The sequence below is a fragment of the Hypanus sabinus genome, chromosome 9 (assembly GCF_030144855.1).
Source record: "Hypanus sabinus isolate sHypSab1 chromosome 9, sHypSab1.hap1, whole genome shotgun sequence".
NCBI lineage: Eukaryota > Metazoa > Chordata > Chondrichthyes > Myliobatiformes > Dasyatidae > Hypanus > Hypanus sabinus.
The window spans coordinates 40,093,277-40,111,855 of record NC_082714.1 but is presented as its reverse complement, the minus strand read 5'-3'; the positions used below and the strand labels follow the sequence as shown (position 1 = coordinate 40,111,855).

Genomic DNA, 18,579 nt, shown 5'->3' with positions numbered 1-18,579 from the left:
CGAAAGCTTGGCATCTATTGGCTGAGCGTCACCACCTTCTCTCCTCCCCTTTCCCCCCCTCCCCACCGGCAACTCCCCCCCCACTCAAACTCCTTCCATCCACCCCCACTCCTTCCCACCAGTAACCGGGCCAGGACCATTGCCCTTCCTCATGGCCACCCGTCTGCGATGTCCAAGCCTCCCGTTGCCATCCGATAGATCTCCATTCCTAACACATATAAAATTGGGAAGGTTGGTTTTGCCCCCGTTTTGTTAGTGCCTTTATTGTCATGTAGTTGCCTAATATGCAAATAGGTGGAAGCAGGATGCGTTAGAGTTTTAACGAAGGTCAGTGCATAAATAATTGAGGGATGTAAAAACAAAGGAATCCCAAAGAAAGGGCGGTGTGAAACTGAACTGTTTTTCTTTCAGTATCGCAGACACGATGGGCCAAATAATCTTATGGTGCAGCTCTCCGATTCCACGTTTATTAATCACAGATCACTGCACCGCACTTGAGGAACTGAACAATCGGGGCTTATTGTAAAACATGGTAGTTTACTGAAATGGGAACCGGCAATACGTAGTAAAATATAACTGTTTAGACTTTTAACATGATTTACCTAAAGATGGTTTATAATCAGTGTAACAGGATAAGATTAATCTACCATTATATTTAATACTAAACTAATAATTCTTAAATGTTTCTGTGGGGAAGATAAGCCACTACTTTATGCACTCTAGTGAATCTGTTAACCACTTGTGTTGCAAAAGAGGAAATTAAGGATAATTTTGGCAACGGTAAAACGTTAGACATAATACGTTAAATATATTTTTGCTGAGTATTTGATCAGCAAGAGACCCTCAAATTTCACCTGAAGTGCAACCAAAAATACCTTGGGAATTGTTCGTTGTCACATCAAAATAGTGGGTGAGAACTTTTTTTTAAAATACTTTAATTATTATTAAAATAGATAAGTGCTACTATCAATATTTAGATTAAAAAGCATTTGTGAGATAGCTGCCCGATTATTTAAACTACTTTTAAGCCAGTATGCACAAAGATTTGTCAACAAGCTGGTACTATCTAGTATTTATAACATTAGAGCAACCTAAAACATCCAACATTGGCTTGGGTTCTATCTCCAATAATTATAGAAAAGTCAGTTGAATTAATTGTGTCAACTAAGAGAACCACTTAATTTATCAATACCAGGATGGACCGTTTTCACTTCTACACTCTAACTATGGGCTTAAGTTTCTCAACAAAGAAATATGTTAAAGATAGTTGTGTAATCTGAAGCATCTTTTTTGTCCTCAGGATGTTCCACTGGAGTGCAGAAAGATCACCATCCCAAAGTCATTTGCAATCCATGTACAGTACATAAAGGGCAGGTTGTAGTGTATTCACATTTGTCGACAATGCAAAGCTTGTTGGGAAAATGAAATAGAAATAGAATGCTAGAAATATTTAGAAGGTCATGGAGCATCCATGGGGAGAAGAACAGAGTTAATATTTCATGTTTTTGGCCTGTAATTTTATCTCATAATAATTCAGAGAGAAGCCATTTAGCCCTTGCTTGCATCAAGAGGAGGCATTCCATTAGTTGCATCTTGCTTCTAATTTCCCTGCACCTGTACAAAAGATTCTCTCTCAAACTCCCTTATGCTTCATTTTGCCATTAGGTTCACAAGTAAGTGATTTACTTGAGCCAGTTTAACATATATCAGAGGAAACCAAAGCACCAAAAGGAAACCCACATGACCACAGAGAGAACTTGCAAACAATGTGCAGAAAAAAATTGAACCACTATACCCAGATCTGAGGCACTGCCAATTATTGGAAAGATAGCTGAAAGAAGACACAGTTTACAGAGAAGTTAAAAGTGGTCAGTACCATGGTAGATGGAGCTTAGATAGGGAAAGGTGAAGAATAGATAATAAACTAGTAAATGTTGGTGTACAAAGAGATCTGGGTTTGCAGGTATATAAAATGTAGAAAGTCGGGATCCAGGTACAGCAAATTATTAGGAAGACAAATGGTAGTATTAGGTCTTATTGTAAGGGTATTGAAGTATTAGTGTAAATAAACCATGGTGAAATTATAAAGGAATTTATTGAGATTATAATTGGACTGATATTTTATGTGGCCAAAGAAAGCTATTACATCTGAGGCAAAGAAGGGTAGATACACCAGGTTCATTCCTGAAGAGAAGGGGTGCTTCTGTAAGGGTAAATTGAGTGAGATAAGTCAATTAAATTAAAGGAATAAGTGATGATCTTATTGAAGCATGAGATACTGTTAGGGACTGACTGGTAAATGTTGAGAGACTGTGTTTCTTCTCCCTGAAGTGTTTAGATCCGGGAATTGTTGGCTTAAGCAATGTCTTACTCTATTTTAGTGATGTTTAAATGGTATCATGTAGTTTAAATGTAGTTTTCTAAAATCCCACAAAGACAATGATCTTCAGTTGCAAGTGTTCCATACCAGTCTTGCTTCCCTGTGCGATACTATCCTGTGTTATCTTTCATTCCTTGTTAATCTGTAGCTAATTCTTGCAGCTTCTGGCACTTAGACTAGAACTTGCAACATCAACAGACACGCTTCTATAGTAGCTTCCACTCTACAATCAGCATACTTTCAGCTACTGGGACAGGCTTCTGCATAAAGAATGATGATGCACTAATGGGAGACAGAAGTCTGAGAGAGTGCTCCTAATGCTTAGAATAACCTGGACAGGCTGATAAAACAGTGCAGAGGCACAGAGAGTTGCCAGGCACTCAACCATTTTAGATAATTACAGTCGATGGCTGCCTGCAATTCTAATAAATCCCTGTGCTGCTGTGTGCAAAAAGAAAAGTAGACTAAGTCTTCTTTGCTTAGATATGTAGTTCAGGTGATCTCTCTGATGCAGAAATAAGAAGCCATCTGTCAGATATGATAGAGATCAACACAGTGGTTTGGAATGATTCTTAAGGTCAAAAGCTGAGAGTAACAAAACATTGACCTCCATAGGAAAAGCATTTCGGATCCATGTGTGAGCCTGCATTTCAGATTTATGGGGCTATAGATCTCAGGATGGATAAACAATGCCGTTTTTAACACTGGCCCTTCAGCATGGTTTCGGGGAAAGAAGTTTGGTGAAAGCTGATTGTTTTGTGGGCAAACAAAAACAGTTATTTTTCAGAAAACCCTCCAGTGGTAGTGTCATATTGTGTAGATTTCCCAGTCTCAGTGCCTGATGGGAAATATGAAATTTGTTTCTTCAATCAGAATTTTTATTAGCATTAGAAACATCTCCTATAAAACTCCCACAAATGAAATCAACAATAGTGCAATAGTGAACATTTGTTCCCAACCTTCCTCACAAGTTCACAGATCTAACTGATAAATAAATGTTATTCATGTATTTGAAAGATTATTACATCTAGAACACAGTACTTAGTACTTTGCATTAATGTCTTAGGCTAGAATGTTTCACTTCAATAAGACAACCACATTCCTTTGGTTGAGGAATGATTCTAACCCCTGGAATGTTTTCTCATTGCCCAGTAACTACAGTTTTACTAGATCTCCATGATGACACACTCAGTCATTTTCTACTCTGATGGAAAGGATGGCCATGTAATTTCTCCTGAGGAACTTGGCTCTTTGGTCCATGTTTGGATTGGATTGAAGTCTAGAGTCAAGTGGTCCTTCCAGTTCCTAGCTAAGCAGAGGTGTGCAAGTTATCAGAAGTAAGTACTACACATTATATAGTTTATCACTTTGATGATTGAGAGTAATTAGCTGGATTGGATTTGTTGCACATTTTATGGATAGGACATGCTGGATAATTTTCCATATTGTTAGGGAGATGCCAGTGTTGTAATGACTGGCAGCTTAGACAGAGTGCTCGACAGAAAACTGGATGTTGTATATCTAGTCACATAGTATGTGCAATATTCTGGGCATAGTGATTTCTATTACTTGAAGAGAAATTAATTGATTGAAGGCTGGTTTCTGTGATGGTGATAATTTCACAAGGAAGCTGAAAATGTTCAGTGTTCTACATAAAATTTATTATCAAGAGTACATACATGTCACCACATAAAACCTGGGATATTTTTTCTATGGGCATCCTTAGTAAATCTATAGAACAGAAACTGTAAACGTCAGGAACTGTAAACAAACTGCAAATGCAGATATTAATAAATAGCAACAAATAATGAAATAACAATATAACCGGGTCCTTAAATGAATCCATAAATAAGTGTAGCTGTCCCCTTTTGTTCAAGAGCCTGATAGTTGAGTGGGAGTAGCTGTCCTTGAACCTGGTGGTTTTTGTCCTGAGGCACCTGTACCTTCTACCTGATGGCAACAGCGAGAAAATTACATGGCCTCGGTGGTGGTGATCTTTGATGGATGTACTGGGCCAAATCCACTACCTTTTGTAGGATTTTCTACTCAAAGGCATTGGTGTTCCCATACCAGGCCACACCTATATGTTTGCAATGGATCATTGATTGGTACTTGTAGTTGAAGAAGATTGAAAACACTTCAGCATTTTTCATAGGTCATGTGCTGAGACCCTCTAGCATTGAGGATTTAGATGTTGTGGAATCTCCTTAAGTTATAAGCTATTTAGCTGTTCACTACCATTAATGACTAGATTTGGAAAGGCCACAGAATTTCTATCTAATCTGTTTGCATGTTATTTAACTATGTCTGTTGCATGCAATATTTGTTATTGAGCATGTGTGTTGTCTTGTGTTCCAGTTTCACCTGTTGGCATCTCAATTGTAAATATATTTGGCTCTGCTCCCAGCTCTTCTGCATACATCATAGAAAAAGTATTTGTCTCTGGTTTGAAAGTAACGGATATCACTGTTGTTGATCTAATCTCTAGTGTAACTAATTTAGACAGCAGTGTGCTGATGTATATGAGGAGCACTTTGGAAGGTCATCTGGACAGGAGTTGATTTTTGATTTTTGTTGCCCTCCGTTTTGGAGAGTTTCATGGGGAGATGCTAATGAAATTCCTGATAAAGTCAGAAATTCAGTCTTGTGTTGGTGCTGGGTGGACCATCCAGTCTCACCTTCATTCTTTTTTTAACAGCAGTTTTAAAGCAATTTGGCCATTTATATAGCATTTTATAGGATAATAGGCATCAATAGAGGTGGATCCATGTCACTGTTTTGTATCCATTTAATTTTCTCATTTAAGTTTATCAACCCAGACCTCTAATCTCATTTTCCCTTGCATGCTTATGCAGCCTGCATTTAAATAGTGTTTACTTCAACCTTGTGTTACTTTTCAGCACTCTTTAGGTAAACATGTTTCCTCTGACTGAATTTCCTACCAGATTTCTTGTTGACTGTCATAAATCGATGTTCTCTATTTGTCTGCTTTCTCTGCATCCCTTCTCTGAAACCATTCATAATTTTGAACACCTTCACTGGGTCATTCTTTGGTCTTTTCCATTGAGGAGAGATCCAGTGTATCCATCACTTCCTGATATGCTTATCCTTGCATTTCTGGTATTATCTTTGTAAATTGCACTGAATCACAAAACTATTGCAGCATGGAAGGGGGCAGTCTATCCTATCAGATTATACTGGATACATGTTGATCATTTCCCTACCCTGTCACCACATGTCCCTGCAATTTCTTTTCTTTCAAATAGTTGTCCAGCTCCCTATTAAGCACTGTAATCAAATCAGCCATTTCTACCAGTCTAGACAGTGGATTCAGACTTTTAACCATATGTGCATGCATGCATGCATAAAATTATTTGTATCAGATTTGGGTCTTTGTCAACACCTTCATTATACTTCCCTTGATTTTTGATCCCTTCACCAAATGAAGCACTATTCCTACTTCCAACCAATTTAAGGGCATGAAGAGTACAGACAAAATAATTTGCTCTGTTCTGTGAATCTATCCATAGAACTATAGTACCCTATCTCCAGAATCATTATCCTTAATCTCTTCTGTCCTCTTTATATTTCTTAACACTAAATTTCATCTATTACTTTTCAGCTAAAACCACTAGTTTGGTTACTTCTCAAGTTCCATTGCTGTTCTGCTCATAGTTCACTCAATTTACCTCCAAATTCTGCTCTGTGTTATAAATTTATAATAACTTATTAATGTATAAATAATTAATTTTTATTAAGAAGACCAGTGGTCCTAGGAAACTCCAATTTATTCTTTTGTCCAGCATGAAAAATAACCTTCAGTACTCTTACATAGCCATCCCACCTGCCATAACACTTCTTGTCGTATGACCTTTAGTTATGATTACAGCTTATTTTGTGGCACATTAACCAACTCCTTTTTGACAAACTGATATAACAAATTTCATTCACTAATCCTCTTTTCTACTTCGTTAAAAATTTAGATTTGATTAGCCTTTAAACAAACCACAGTTGGGTAATTCTGCCTTGATTATTGTTGTTAGAACTTCTCCATTGTTGTGGTTAATTGATTGGCCTGCAGTTTGTTCCCTGTATTTTTTTGAACAAGGGTTTTAACATTTGTGGTTTGAGTAGTACTATCTGAATCTCCAGAAGTTTGGCAAATTGCAGCCAGGGTTTTTGCAGTTCCATTCCCCTCCTCCCTCTCCCCTGCATGCCATGCCACACCATTCACAACAACCAATATAGCATCCCATAAGAACCAGGTCTAAGTACAGCTGGACTTTCTGATATATCCTCCTTATCAAGTTTATCAATTCCAGGATCTCAACCATATCTCTACCTTAACTCTAAGTTGATTACTTATGTCCTGCAGTATTCTTCTTAATCATTACTGCCACTTTCTCTCCCCCCTTCCCAAATATCCTGTAACTAAGAATATTTACTGTACTTTTTTTTTGCCAGCCTGTTGTTGGCATGGAATTGTGATCCCATCTGGTAAATTTTGCCTGCCACTCACCAGTCAGGTTAAGTATGCTTCTTGGGTTTGGAATATATGTACATAAATCATCTTAGATTTTCTTGTATCCTTATTATCTGATCCAATTACTCATTATTAAACGTTTCTGCCAATTGTTTTATTTTAGTAAGGATTCTATTACTTATACTACTACTGAAGTTAAACTGACTGATTTATAATTCCTAATTATCTCTTCCAATCCTTTTTGCACCTGATTTTCATTTACCTCCTCATTATTGACTATATCACCTCAATTTGATATAATCTGCAATTTAGAAATTATAGTTTTGATTCCACAATCTAAAGCTTCAAGGTAAGTTGTGAACTACCATCTATTGTGGTTAGCTATCCGTTACTCCTTTGAGAACTCCATTCTGCTACTTGTCTCTTGATTCAGCATTCTGTGATCTTAATCTATTATGGAGTACCTTATCGAAATTCCTTTTTATCCATGTTCATTACTCATTATTAAACCTCTCTGCAAACTGTTTTATTCTAGTAAGGATTCTATTACTTATACTACAACTGAAGCTAAACAGACTTATTTATAATTCCTTGAACATTAATCCTCTTATTCATTAAAGGTATTGCATTAGCTATCCCTCAGTCATCAGGCATGACCCCTTAGACAAATTATTAAATATTTGCTGTAGTTCATTGTTTATCTCTAATCTAGATTTTTTTGTAAATACATAGATGTAATCTATTTAATTCAGGGATTTTATCATCTTTGATTTTGACCAGTAATCTGTGCCTAATTATTTAATATATCTCCTCTTCCTATTAGGAAGGAACTCAATTCTTCATCCAACATCATGCCCACCTGTTCTTTCTCCATAAAGAGAGAAGAGATAAAGTTAGCATTACTTGTCACATGCACATCGAAACATACAGTGAAATGCATAATTTGCAACAATTCAAGTTAGCAAGGATTGTGCTGGAAACAGCCTGCTGGTGTTGACATGGTTCTGGCACTAACACAGCATGCCCACAACTTACTAACCCTAACCATCTGTCTTTGAAATGTGGGAGGAAACAAGTACCTGGAAGAAACCCACGTAATTACAGAGAGAACATATAAACTTATTATACTCAGGGTAGGAATTAAACCTCACTTGGTGATTGCTAGCTCTATAAAATGATCACATTAACCACTACACTACCATGCCACCCCACAATAAAATAAATACCAAAACTAAATAATGACTTAATATTTCTCCCATCTCACTATCTGATATCTGTGGTATGGCCTTGTTTCTTTTTCCATCCCAACCTAATTTTTGATGAGTCAATAAAACCATTTACTTTTTGTGTTCTGTTCCTTGATATTTTGATTTTCTATTTACTCTTTGCCAATCCATTATTTTCTTTTTACTTTTTTCTTCCTCACTTCATATTTTCTTTGAAGCCAAATTTGTCCTCCCAGTGTCTTATACAACTTCAACATAATGTCCTAACTGCTGCACTCAACATTTAAGATTTATGAAGGCCAATGTGCCAAAAGCTCTGTTTACGACCCTATCTACCCGTGAAACCACTTTCAAGGAATTATGGATCTGTATTTCCTGATCTCTTTGTTCCACCACATTCCTCAGTGCTCTGCCATTCACTGTGAATTTCCTATTCTGGTTTGTCCTCTCAAAGTACAACACCTCACACTTATGTGCATTAAATGCTTCTGCCACTTTAGCAGCTTGTGCAAGCCTTGATAGCCTCCCTTGCTGCTTACTGATCAATCTTGGTATCATACAAAAATTTGCTGATCATGTTTACTACATTACCATGCAAATCATTGACATAGGTGGCAGGCAGCAATAGACCCAGAACAGATCCCTAATAACAGATCTCCAGGCAGAGAGAGAACCATCTACTACCATTCTTTGGCTTCTACTGCTAAGTCAATGTTGAATCCAATATACTACTTCATCCATAATGTCAAGCTGGTAAACTTGACCAGTCTCCCATGGGACTTTGCTCCCATGTGCATGTAGCCTTTAATTTAGCAACTTTCCTGGTAACCTGCTCGAAAAGCTATAAGCCTGGTTAGAAATTTAATTACACATTCTATTAAAGAGTTGAGTTGAAAGTTTCCACTTCCACAGTGGAACACAAACTTGTGCCTTAAGATGAATACACAAATATTTTAACCACTATGTTATGTATCAATTAATATTTGTAGGATCTATCTTTTGCCATCTTGTTACAGTTGAATTGAGTTATTTAATAAATAGGTTATTTCTGGTAAATTGTGTTTGTTAGTTGTACTCAATAAGGAGTTGAAATATTAATTTGTTGCTCAGTATTGTGTTGGATCAAACAGGGAGAATATCAACAACTGCAGATTCACATTTATATTTCAGATTTATTTATCACATGTACATCAAAACAGACAGTGAAATGCGCCTCTTGCGTTAACAGCCAACACAACTTAAGGACGTGCATGGGATCAGTCTGCAAATGTCAGTACCAACATAACATGCCCACAGTATTCAGCAGAACAACATAAGCAACACCAACAACAGCAGAACAAGCTCCTTTCCCCACTTGTACACATTGACGGGCTTCCAACCCTGGACAGGCTGCCTCTAGACCTCTGACCTCCAGTTGCTGGCTTGAATTTGCAGCCATCAGACCCCTGATATCTGACAAGCCGATGCAGAGAGACTTCTGGACTTGGTGATCCTCTGGCTATTGACTCCAGGACTACTGATCACGGGACTTTGACCTTCGAGCCTCAACCACCAGATTCATGCGACCCTTGGACCCTGGAATTCACCGATCTGCGGGACGTTCAGCTCTCGTGCCATCTGCTTGCACGGATCTCCAACTCCAGGACTTGCTGACCTGAGGGGGTCACCGGCTCTTGACTTCGGGACCTACCGACCTCACTCCTTGACCACGTGAATCATTGCTCTTCATCCTCAGCACCTGCCCGACCAAACCTCCACCCTCGGGGACTGCTGGCCTTCAAACGTGGAACACTCTGACCTCAAGCACCTGCCCCTGACTCTTCATTTACTGCTCCTGACCTATAACTTTCTCTCATCCCTGTCCCTAAACCCTAACCTAACACCTGTGCTGTACCCAAAATCATTCTTACAAATCTAAAAAACAATTAAGTCTGAGTCACTACATCCATTGACATCACAACTCAATGCCGTCTTAATTGGAAACCATCCAATGCTGTCACTATGCAGAGTTTTGACTCTGAGAAGAGAGTTGTTTTTCACACAAGACTATCCACTCATTAGGGCCCAAAGTGACCTGTAGAGCCGTGCCCGAAGACCTAACTTATTTTTGGCCCTTGCAACTTCCTTCTAGAACAGGAATCCATGCTTTTTGGTGTCTGTTAAGGTGATAATCATTATTTTACCCCTGAAACATCCCAGGGTGCAATTCTAGAAAGCTTATATCATGCAGTCAGCAATATGGAAGCTTACCAAGAGGGATCATTCTGAGGAGTCATTTTGATTTTTAATGAGTGGCAACAGTGAAGATGAAACACCAGTAGCTGGCAACTCAGTGTAGAATGCTGCTGATTGCAGTCATGGACAGCTGGCCTTTTGAATGGCAAGTTTACTTCACTACCAATCCCATCTTATGGTATATATCTTCCAGAGGGATGTCATCATCAAAGGTAACTTCATTTTGATTTTCTGCCACAAATAGTGATACTGAAACAGAGCCATAAAAATAATTTTAAAAAGTAATAACAGTCAGAATGACGACGAGAGTTTACCCATATGTAATTTACTAAAGTGACTGTGTTCTGAAGTTGCCTTGACTCGTAATTGCCTGTGGTTCACTAAGAGGTACAAGTGAAAAACAGTTATTCTGTTCTAATGAATCTCCATTTTCTCTATATCTAAATTGCCTGTTTTTTAATTTCCCAATTCTTTCCATCACCATACACATGTAGGCCACAATGTCGGTGCTTCCCTTTGCTACATAGAGAGTTTTAGGTGGCAAAGAGGTGAGTTTATATTTGCAGCTTCTACATGCAATGTGTATGAAAAATGTTAATCACTTAAGTATTATTTGAAGAAGTGATATTAAGTAGATAAGTGGTAATTAAAAGAGCAAGTGTAAAGAAAATGCTATAAGAAACAGTGAAGGTAGTGAACAGATAGATAGTGTGTACAGTGGATTCTGATTGATTGAGTCGTCAGTTAATTAGGGCAACCAGTTATTTGGGACAACTCTTAAAGAACAAAAATTAATCATGAAAATAGCCAGAATTCCCTTTATTTAATTGGGCCATTTTGCTGCTTAATTGGGGCAAGAGACTGTTACCAAACAATTTCTAACTAGCATCAGACAAATGCACTTGTGTGGCCAATAGACACTACACAGTACTTTGAGCGAACAGTGTTTAAGTAGTGTCAGTTGTGTGTGCTTGTGTTTAAAAAAAAATGATTTTTTAAATCATTGTTAGTCGTGAGAAATAAGCAGTAAGACAATTCAGAAATGTTTTGCTCACTGCGATTTCAAGCATTCAAGTTTGTAGCTGCCAAAAACGGCCTGGAGTGAAAATGAAATGATCTCACTACTTCAGCAAGTTAGGAACTATGAAGAATTTGAAGTTATTGATAATTACCTTGAATATTACAATGAAAATGAAGATTTGGAGGATGTAATTGTCAAAAGCATTGTCTGAAGGCAGTCCATTATCTGTACTAAGTGCCTGCACTGATTTTGTTCATTTACAGTCAATCAGAAGTATGCGCCAGTGCACGCTGGATGAATCCCTCCATCAATAACTACTAGGAACTAATACAGTCTTATAGTACTGTAACAGTATTGATGGTGTTCTAATTTGTCCTGTATTTCATTTAAATACTTAATTGTTTTTCCTCAGGTAAATGACAATTTGACTTCTTTCAAATACTTTTTAAACTGTTTCCATGAAACTTCAGCTAATTGGAGCAGCTACTTAATTTGGCCAAAATATTCTGAATGATGTGAGGTCATTGAGGCTCTATACTTAGGATCCAGATCTTCCGTGGAATTGATGCGCTTTTCACTGGTTTCTTAATCCATTTGAAGTTATGCACATTTAAAGAAACCAGTAACAGCTTTCTATGTATAAGGAAGGCCTCTCCTTTTTTCTCACCTTTGGCTGTAACGCCTTCAGAGAGAGGCAACTCCAGTTCCTCATTGCATTCAAGTTCACAATCTGGCATTAAGAAGAAATGCAACTGGAAAGAGTAATAAACCCTTTCAGTGGTTGCATATGCCTATTAGCTGCTTTAGCTATTTGCAAAAAGGTGTGCAAAGTGAATAAAAGCTCCAAAGCACCATTCAGATCCCCAATGTCTACCATCCAAGAACACAGGCACATGGGAACAGAGTCATCTACTAAATCCCTTACATGTCACATATCATCCTGAATTGGAAATAGATCGCTACTTATTCATCATTACTGGTTTAAACCTTGGAATTTCTATCATCATTCTAAACATGCCCAAGGAATGGCTGCATTACTTCAGGAAGTTGGCTCACCACTACTGTAAGGGCAATCGGGGGGGGGGGGGGGGTAAATAGTCTTGCCAACATAGCTGCAACCTGAATAATGAACAGAAACACATTCCAGCAAATTCCAAGAAAAGCACTCTTCTTGCCAAAACTTAATAAAAACCACAAAATTTTGGGGAAAATTTTCCAGCAGTTCTTTTAAAGTGAATGATATGCACAACACCCATGAAGTACACATTCAAAAACCTCTTGGGTATTCTGTGTGTGTGTGCTGGTCAGCTGACAGCAAAATAATTGCAAACTGATTCTGGCGGGTAAATTAATGCACCATTTCTAAAGCTTTCGTTGCTAAACATCAAAATGAGTGACTGACAACAATTCCTCCTCGCTCATGGTTGCTCCATGTGGCAGCCTCAGCAAAATGAAAAGCAAGCATTGATGTGTACACTTTGAGAATTGAAACTACTGTATGTTGCCAGACAGAGGAGAAAGCAGGAAAGGACAGATGATCACTGAGCATTCATGGTAGCCAGAGCATTATGACTGGACAATTCCTCCCACCCCCAATCTTAAACCCTCCCACCCATGTGACCTCCCTGGCTAAGGCCAAATCCAAAGAAAAAGCAAGTACCAAGGGAAATAATACTTTGAAAAATTCCCCCAGGCGATCAAAATTAGTTTAGAAGATCACATGGACAATGTGATTTCTGTTAATTCTGCAAGAGTACTAAAACCACTAGCAGAACTGTATTCCACAATCTACAGTGTCAGTACTAGAAATAAACTAATTTGCTTACAGGTTTCCAGTGCTCAGTTTTACTAATAAAATAATAGAAAAATTGCAGCAAGATTTGAATGTTCCCTAGATGCATACTACAACTGTAAAAGAAGTGAGTGTTCAGTGACTGATCAAAAAACATTTAATATATAAAATCAAAATTCATCTGTCTCTTTTTTGAAGTAATTCAAAACTGGCTTCATGTTGCTCAGGAATTTAAACTAATTGACATCAAAGCCCTAACATGGAAATGGACAAATACAGGATATGAACTGGAGACACTGGTGAAAATCTTTCTTTATATGGACTTTTTTTTAAGTTGTTTTCTTTTGAAAAAGAGGCGGTGGTGTGAAGTACGTCGGCCAATCAATATCATCAAAGAACCAGAAGTTCTTTCAAGCAGAAACTCACATCCTGTGGTAATGAAATTTTCAGCTCAGACAGGGTACAATATCCTTCATGATCTCTTGGAGAATGGAAACCTTAACTTGTTACTGTGCCTCTTATTTATAAATTTTGTTTTAATTACAGCTTTATAAGAGTTGGGCTTTTTAAAATATTGCACATGTTACTAGAAATAGCCTATAAAATGATAGAATCACTCAGTCTTGTTGCTACTCACAAATTGTTCAAAGGGCAATTAATTTATAAGTAATCAACATTGAAAGTAACTATAAATAATAACTGGAAAGTGCTGTTATTTAGACCTATTTCATAGAGCATTCCAGCTCTTTTAAACTTATGAAATAAACTATTTTGATTTCTATAATTTTATATTTGCAAAATTTGCCTTGTAAAATTGCAATCCTTTGCATGAATTTTACAAATGTCTGATAAGGTTATGCATGTTTAAACTACTTCCACTGTATTTAATAGGTTAGTACTTTAATGCTTTTTACATTGCGCAGTTCAACTGCTTCCTTTGTATTGGTGTTAAAAGAACAAAGTTCAAAGTAATTTTATTGTCCAAGTACATGCATATTACTAAGATTTGTTTCAACACACTCAAAATACTGGAGGAACTCAGCAAGTCACACATCATCTATGGAATTAATAAACAGCTGACATTTCAGGCCGAAACCCTTCACGAATCTGATACGGGAGGAGAGTGGACCATAGGAGAAAGGGAAGAAAGAAAGAATCCAGAAGGAGGTGTCAGGCTGGTGAGAAGATGTAACATGCCAGATTGGGGAATAGAAGAAGAGCCGAGGGTGAGGGAATCTTTTTTTACTGGAAGGAGAAATGGATATTCATTCCATCGGATTGGAGGTCATCCAGACAAAATATGAAGTGTTGCTCCTCCATTCTGAGGGTGGTGTCATCTTGGCACAAGAGGAGGCCATGGACCAACATGTTAGAACAGAACAGGCAGAGGAGAGATTTGTTTTCTTGCAGGAATACTTAGTAAATCCAAGAACTATAATAGAACCAATGAAAGATGGCACTGGACAGATAAGCAACTACTATACAAAAGACAACACACTGTAAATACAAAAGTCAATCATTATTATTTCTTTCTCAATCTTTATTATTATTAATAATATGGACAAAATACAAATGATATATTAATAAAGAAATTACAAACATACAAATTCCATTACAGATGAAAAAAGACATAAACAATGGTTACAGTATAAATGGGTTTACCAAAACATGAACCATACAGTATATGTATGAACATGGTAAGTATAGATATTTCATAATATATGATATAAAAAAACAGAAAAAAGAAAAAAAATAATGCAAAATTAACTAATCTACTAATCTAATGACTAATAAAGAAGAAAAAAAAAGGGCTGTTTATAATATCTCACAAGAATACATAATCATCAATGTCGTCACTTCCGGTCCTCTCAACATACATAAGCTAAAAGCTGGAAAGTCAAATGAACTTGGATCGGGGTCATATTACATCATATGAAAATATTGATTAATGGTCTCCATATCTATTCAAATTTAATAGAAGTATCAAATATACCACTTCTAATTTTTTCTAAATTTAAACATAACGTAGTTTGAGAGAACCAATTAAATACAGTGGGAGGATTAATTTCCTTGCAATTCAACAATATAGATCTTCTAGCCATCAGAGTTAGAAATGCAATCATTTGACGGGTGGAAGAAGATAAATGCAGTGAGTCCATCATTGGTAAACCGAAAATTGCAGTAATAGGATGAGGTTGTATATTATTTCTAATTATTTTGTATTTGCAGTCTGTTGTCTTTAATAAATAGGTATGCAATAAATATTGAGATCTTGAGGTGAAGTGTTCTTGAAAGTGAGTCCATAAGCTGTGGGAACAGTTCAGTGATAGCACATATGAAATTGAGTGAATTTATCCTACTGGTTCAAGAGCCTGATAGTTGAGAGGTAATAACTGTTCCTGAACCTAGTGGTGTGAGTCCTGAGGCTCCTGTACCTTTTACTTAATTGGCAGCAGTGAGAAAAGAGCATGACCTGAGTGGTGGGGTCTCTGATAATAGAGGCTGCTTTCCTGCAACAGTGCTGCATGTACTAGTGATAGACTGAGTCCTATCTACTACTTGTAGGATTTTCCATTCAAGGGCATTGGTGTTTCCATAGCGGGCCATGATGCACCCAGTTATTGATGTCAAGCCGAATCTTTGCAAACTTCTAAGGAAGTAGAGACACTGCGGTGCACTGTTCATAATTCTCCTTACGTGCCAAGCCCAGGATAGGTCCTCTGAGAAAAAACTAACAGAGTGGAATTTAAAATTGCTGACTCTCTCCACCTTTGATTCCTCCAATGAGGACTGGCTCATAGAACCTCCAATTTCCACCACATAAGTTCAATAATCAGCTCTTTGGTCTTGCTGACATTGAATGAGAGGTTGTCATTGCAGCACCACTCAGCCAGATTTTCAACCAACCTTCTATACGCTGATTTGTCACCACATTTGATTTGGCCTATTACATTCAAATATGGCATTGGAGTTATGTCTTGCCACAAAGTCATAAGTGTAAAGTGAGCAGAGCCGGATGCTAAGTACACAGACTAGTGGTGCACCTGTGCTGTTGGAGGTTGTGGAGGAGATGTTGCTGCAAATCCAAACTGATTGGGGTCATCAAGTCAGGAAATCAAGGATCCAATTGCACTTATTGAAGCCAAGGTCTTGAACCTTGTTCATTTTTTTTTTGAGGGGATGATAGTGTTGAATGCAGATCTGTAGTCGACAAAGAATATCCTGATGTAGCATTCTTTGCTGTCCTGGTGTTTCAGGTTTGAGTGAAGAAGTGATAAACTGGCATCTGCTGTAGGCCTTCTATGCCAGTAGGCAAATTGGAGTGGATCCAAGACGTTTCTCAGGTGGGGTTGCTATGTTTCATCACCAACCTCTCAAAACACCTCATCACAGCAGATATAAGTGCTACTGGATGATAATTATTGAGATAGGTTACCACATTCTTCTTAGGCACTGGTATAATTGAAGCCTGTGTAACTCCCTGGGTCGCCTCAGGCTCGCTCAGCTCGTTCTCGTCTAGGGGGAGCTGCCTTCGGCCCCGCCAAACTGGGTAATCAGCTGGTGTGGATGCTGTGTGATGTCACCGCCTCACCCAAAAAACACAGTACACCATATGCGATTAAATGAGTACAATTTATAAAGGTTACTATAACTAAGTGATTAATAACGATACAGTATATATGAAGAGAAAATTAAAGAAAAGGCGCCAAACTTATCAAAGTCCAAACCACTTCGTGCACAACTGTTGGAGCTCAATTACTTAAGTCTTCTGGCCACCATTCGATCCCCTCCGAACTCCTCGACTCGCAGCTCAGGACCCTCCGAACTCCTCGGACTCTCCAAACAGCTCAGGACCCTCCGAGTGGTCAACCAAGCACATCTAGCTTCATCCCCCCGCCCTTCGGAGAATCTCCCGGCCTCGGACCCCCCTTTGGGGTCCGATCCTCGCCCAGCTTAGAGCATTGCGTCCTCTCTCTCGACCCCTCGCGCCGATCTCCCCAAAAGCCCGTCAACAGCTTACAGACTCAGAAGAAAGAACATTAATCCCCATTTGGTTTACAAAGGAATACCATTCTCGGTATCAGTAAATTAGCATTCCTGCTAGTTAACAAAAGGAAACCCTTTCCCAATAGTAACAAAGAAAAAAAAAGAAACCCCCTTTACACCTGCTTGAAGCAGGTAGGTACCTCAGACTGCCAAAGCAAGAGGTTAAAGATGTTGGTGAACACTCCAGCCAGTTGACTCCTTTAGTGTTTGGCCAGATGCTTTCTATGGGTTCACCCTCCTGAAAGGAGCTGCCATGTTGGCCTCAGAGACTGAACTAACGGTGATCGGGGAATTTATGAAGGTTCCTCCATGTTTTGACAGTCAAAGCAAGCATAGAAGACATTAAGCTCATCTGGAAGCAAAGCAGTATATGGTATTTTAACTATAAACATGTTTTCAACTTTTTTTCATGAAGAAAGTATGTTATTTTTCCATAGCTGCACTCATGCATATATTACATAGATACAAAAACACAACAGTGACAAAGGATATTAGCTCCAAGAACTCTGGTGTAGAATCCGTTTGGGTGGAGCTTAGGAACACCAGGGGGACAGAAAATGTTAGTTTGTATATTGATCCCGGAACAGTTGCCGTAATGTAGGAGATGGCGTTAAACAAGATAAGTGTACAATTGTAATTATCAGTGACTACAATCTACATAAATGTTATGCAAACTAAATTTAACAATAATACTGTAGATAAAGAATTTCTGATTTGTATTTGTAATGGCTTTTTGAACCAATATATTGAAAAATCAGCCAGATAAAAGGCCTTCCAAGAGTAGGTACTCTGGAAGAGAAAAAGATTAATAAACGGACATATTCTGTAATGTCCTTTGGGGAAGAGCAATAGAAAAATAATTTATTTCTTCAGTGTGATGGAGAGTGAAACTAGGGATCTGAATCTAAAAGAAAACTGAAAGTATCAGGTGGAATTCCCTATGATCATCTGGGAAATGTTACATAAAAAATTAACACTAGATGGCCAATGGCAAGTAGAGATGCACAAAGGTATGCACAGATGAATTTAAATTGTTCATTGCTGTCCGGCATAAAAATAAAGCGTAGCTCAACTATTTTTCCATATTTTATTTGACATACAAGGAAGCTATTCAGTCCATCAAGCCAATTCTGGCTCACAGAAAAATCCTATGCCCCACTAATTAACCCATACTTCCCCATTTTCCTATCAATTTTATCATCGATCTATCTACACCAAGGAAATTATGGAGGCCAATTAACCCATCTACTGACTAGTCTTTGGGATTCAGGAGGAAACATTAGCACCCAGGAGAAACCCAGATGGTCACAGGAAGTCCAGTCCAACCAGAGGTTAAGATTGAACCCAAATCGCTAGAGTTTTGTGAGGCAGCACCTGTACAAGCTATGCCTTTGA

The 18,579-nt window shown here is 38.1% G+C and overlaps 1 long non-coding RNA gene across 5 annotated transcripts; it reads left to right on the top strand.

The window, feature by feature from the left end:
• The first annotated feature begins 23 nt into the window (after positions 1-23).
• On the top strand, positions 24-15,411 carry LOC132399288 (uncharacterized). 5 transcript variants are annotated; one of them, XR_009513936.1, is made up of 3 exons: positions 24-231; positions 3,533-3,717; positions 7,687-15,411. It is a non-coding gene; the product is annotated as an uncharacterized LOC132399288 (long non-coding RNA). The 5 variants fall into 5 exon arrangements; XR_009513935.1 differs by having other exon boundaries at positions 30-327; positions 9,260-15,411; XR_009513934.1 differs by having other exon boundaries at positions 42-231; positions 9,260-15,411.
• Positions 15,412-18,579: the final 3,168 nt, after the last annotated feature.